Consider the following 5,000-nt stretch of genomic DNA (forward strand, 5'->3'; position numbering starts at 1 on the left):
ACATTTTGTTTTTCTTGTTTTTACCTCTTTTACTTCTTTTTCCTTCCTATTTCTACAACAAAAAGTGAACTTCGTATATGATTTTTTTCTGTAATAAAGTACGTCATTTTCTGCTTTGTTTACGGTTTTATTTTATTTTCCCATTATTTCATTAGTCACCGAATTAAAACGGAATTATCCTGACTCCTTTCCTGTATCAAGTACCGTCTCTACATGCGCGTGCATCCGTCACACAAACAGGAACTACCAAGGAAAACCCGCTGATAATGAAAATGTCGCTTCCACACCACGTTGTCAGAGATGGAATACCGTCCACTTAACCCACAACATCCGTTTCAGACATTGCTTACTGCCTTGTATAATCGAGCAAGAATACTCCTCACTTAATCTCGTCATGGTCATCACTTCAAGATTATTTATACGTAAGCCATGTGGAGAACTGTCTTGACCATGACGGCAAGCTCTTGACTGCTCGCTATAAATATTTAGATAGAGATAAGGACAATCAGTGTGTGCAAGTGTAATGAGGGGGCGAGGAGGAGCGGTCGGGAAGGAAGAAAGAGAGAGAGACAGAAAGGAGGGTGACAAGACGTAGATGCATTGGGAAATGGATTATCATATGCAGTAGGTAGATGACCAGAGAGACAAAAACAACAACAAAAAACACAAATTAATATAAAAACAGTAGACACAAGAGCAGAGACACAAAGGTAATGAGCCAGACAGACAAACAAATATGATAGATATGACGACACATCTGTTGTTCTGTGAAGCGAGTGCACCAACAGGTATAGGGGTAGCCAGGAGGAAGCGGCCTTGCAACCAGACAAGAAGGGTTCTTTGTTAAACTCTGGCCAACAGTAGCTTCTTTATTCCCTTGATGAGCGCTATAATGAGACCATGATACTTGTTCGTAGTATTGCTCTTACGAAATACGAAATGAAACTTGGCCATGTACTTTCCTCTGTCTAAAACGTACGGTTTAATACCCACGAGCTTAATATTCCATAGGGAACTGACTACCTAGATTTGAGTATTGTTACATCATTCTTCTTCCCGTTTTAATTAATTTGATAAAATGGACTGGAAATGAAGACGAGAGATCAAACATCTTATCAATACAGCATTTCCCATTTCTCAACTTCTTACTAGGAAATCCACTGGTCAAGCAATTCATCAGTATATCTGCTTGCTATGTGTTTATTCTTTTTAAGTGCATTATCCTTTCCAATACTTCACCTGTTAATCCTTATCCACATCTTTCATTCACAAGTAACCATGCATTTCACGGAGTTCACACCTACTGTACATAAACTTGTATAGGCCAACAGCACGGTAAGCAAGGTTAAGTTCAAGCGATATTACAGGAAGCTAGTGCCTTGCCCCGAATAGTTGTTGCTTAAGTCCGACTGGATTTTTTTTAGGATTGACAGAGGTACTATATGTATATCCGGGATTACTGATTTTGTGTGAATGAGGTAATGTGGCTTATAGAACTTCTTATCAGAACGTCGGAATTCTACTGTTGATAAGCCTGTCTTCTGATAATATTACTAGCAGGTGGATTCGACAAGATAATAATGGGATTTGTTTATACTATATACACTGCCTTTTATGTTGTTAATTATATTTTTATATATATTTTTTATCCCCTCTCTCTCTCTCTCTCTGTGTGTGTGTGTCTGTATATGTATATATATATATATATATATATATATATATATATATATATGTGTGTGTGTGTGTGTATGTGTGTGTGCGTGTGTGCGTGTGTCTCTGTGTGTGTGTGTGTGTGTGTGTGTGTGTGTGTGTCTATCGATTTACCTCTTTCCTTCCGTCTCGCTATCAGTCAAACTCTATCTTTCTGCCTCTGTATCTCTCCATCTATCAGTGTCTCTATTCTCTCCATCTCATAGGAAAGAAACTGGAACAGAACACAACAGAACACGTCCATACTCAAGGTTTGGGGGATGAGAAGAGTGTGTGTGTGTGTGTGTGTGTGTGTGTGTGTGTGTGTGTGTGTGTGTGTGTGTGTGTGAGGGAATGTGTGTGTGTGTGTGTGTGTGTGTGTGTGTGTGTGTTGTGTGTGAGTGTGTGTGTGAATAAGGAGGTGGAAGGGGGAAGGAGTGGCAGGGGCATTGTGTATACGTGGGTGGGGTGGCGGAGTGGGATGGAGTAGGAGGAAATATACGGGGTGTGTAGAACGGGAGTGTACTTGGAAGATATATGGAAGGAGTATTTACGTGTTTGTGTATTAAGGAAAGTTAGAAAGAGGGTGTATGTGTGGGGAGAAGGGGAGTGGAAAGTGAAGCAGGGTGTGTCAGGAAGATGAAAAAGGGAAGGAGGGTTAGATGAGGGGAGGGGGTGGGGCGTGTGTGTGTGTGGGGGGGGGGGGGGGGAGGAGCAGCTGCGAGGGGTTTGAGTGGGTATCCTGAAACTTGAAATCCTGACAGTCTCAACAGTGTCTCTGATTCATGCCATTCTCTCCTTCCTTTGGACACAAACACGAAATTCTCGGTATCGATGTATATTTATTTATTTTTTCCTTGCTTGGTCTTCAGTCTGTTCATTTATTCATCTCGTGCGATTGCTTTATTTTCTTTGTTTCTTTCCCTTTTTCTTTTTCTTTTTCTTCGTTTATGTCGGGCGTTGGATTACGTGAAACGTGTCTTTCATTTTTTTAAGAAGTTATGTAAATGTGATTTCTGAGGAAAAATGGTGACAGATTACCTTAATAATCTGTGTTTAATTATACCTTCTGTATTGTATTATATATTTGAATCAGTGTGTGTGTATGTGTGTGTGTGTGTGTGTGTGTGTGTGTGTGTGTGTGTGTGTGTGTGTGTGTGTGTGTGTGTAAAACAATCAGTAATTCTCGTAATTATTCTCAGTGGCATAAATAGCATCTTGACCCCGCAGCGGCCCATCGCATACTTTTAATAAGATAATGCAAAGTGAAGGAATCGGCACTTCCACTGTGATGATATGAAATTCCATAGTCAATCTGTGCCTGTCGATGTCCCTTCATCTTCGTTTGCGATGCTCACTCAGCGACAAGGCTGCATGACACACATACGCAGGTGCTTTGCCATGTGGGGAGCTCATACGGGATAGTTGCCATATACTCAATTCTTCGCCCTATATCCACCTGCTTCTCTTACAGAACGTCCATTGCATAAGCGCGGATTCCATCGTACATACTCTAAGCCACGGCATGAAGTGTATAAGAGGTATATAGCGTATCTTCGGTTAGTTTAAATAAAGAAAGGGCGGGAGAGAGGCGGCCCAACCCATCCTCACTACCACACCCTCCTCGTGCCTGTCGCTGGGATCGCACCGCCGCCCAGCTCCAGCGCGCCCGTGGTTCTGTGCGCCCACTAATTCATCCTTAGGGTTTAATGGCCGTCATGCTAGGGAGGGCGGTGTCTTGGGATTGTCACCTGCTTCGCCTGACATCGTCCTGATTACCTGCTGACTGCTCCCGACAGCACAAGGAGCGTCAACCTCAGCTGGGCGTCACAAAGGCACGGCCCCGAGGTGTGACTCTCGTTAATTCTGTCCTCATTAGGCCATTGATTAAGGAAACATGCCGATGGCGCTGCGGATGAAGAGAGTGTGGTTGTGCCTCCGTTCGGGGAAGGTTTAGAACTTTAAGGGATGGAGGAACGGTGGAATTACCTCGTCCGCTGGTTTAGGTCAGCCGGTCCCCCACCCTCCTCCTCCTCCTCCTCCTCCTCCTCCACCTCTCCTCCTCTTCCTCCTCCTGCCGTTAGTATTCTCGTGGCGGAAGTGAAAGGAGACTAAGGTCCTTTACAGACTTATGGGAAGTTGTGCCCGCGACCCATGTACCATCTGTGTACGTATGGGTGTGTTTGTGTCAGTTTGCGTATTTGCTTTTGTGTTTAGATATAAGGACATTGGACGATTCTACACCTGTGTTTGGAAAACGGATGTTTGTGTGTGGCTGAGTGAGTTCGTGTGTGTGTTTGTTTTGTATTAGCAAAGATGTATGTGTGCCTTTTTCATATTTTATTTCCTCAACACACACACACACACACACACACACACACACACACACACACACACACACACACACACACACACACACACACACACACACACACATACATACATACATACATATATAAACACATACATACGCATACATGTGTATATATGTTTCTGTGTGTACACACATACACACAATGTGTAAGTGCCAAAGCGTGTTAGTTAAGCATTCCGTGCCTCGAGTTGCCACAGCTTATCGGTGTCTCGTTACAACTTAATTTAATGATGTCAGGACCTTGACCTCATGCGTATAAAAAAACTGCATAGAAAGTCATCTTAGACACGATTGAGCTTATGCTATTCAGGAAAAGCTGCTGAGACTTTGCGACAGCACGATTCAGGGGGAAGAAGAAAATGTATATGTATATTCCTCATTAATTTTATCTCTCCTTTTTTCTCTCAGATTTGCCCTGTCAGCCGCGGAACTCCATCGCGCGTAGGTACTGGCGTGTTTTATATATATATATATATATATATATATATATATATATATATATATATATATATATATAAGGGCCAGACCTATGACAAGATGGCGCGACGAAATAAAGAAATTTGGGGGCCAAGACTGGAAGCAAAAAACGCAAGACAGACGAAGATGGAAAAGACTGGGAGAGGCCTACGTCCTGCAGTGGATTGACCCAGGCTGATGATGATGATGTGTGTGTGTATGTGTGTGTGTGTGTGTGTGTGTGTGTGTGTGCGTGCGTGCGTGCGTGTACATACACGTGCGCACACACACACACACACACACACACACACACACACACACTTATTTTATCTTTCATCCATCACAAACTAAAATTATTCACATTCCTCCAACTTTTTGTTTACAGTCTTACGTCAAATTATCATATCCAGACTTACTTAAATGTATCTCCTCTAATCTTGTACAATTTCATCTTGATAAAACGATACGGCCCCGCGTCGTG

The sequence above is a fragment of the Penaeus chinensis genome, chromosome 40 (assembly GCF_019202785.1).
Source record: "Penaeus chinensis breed Huanghai No. 1 chromosome 40, ASM1920278v2, whole genome shotgun sequence".
In the NCBI taxonomy this organism is placed as follows: domain Eukaryota; kingdom Metazoa; phylum Arthropoda; class Malacostraca; order Decapoda; family Penaeidae; genus Penaeus; species Penaeus chinensis.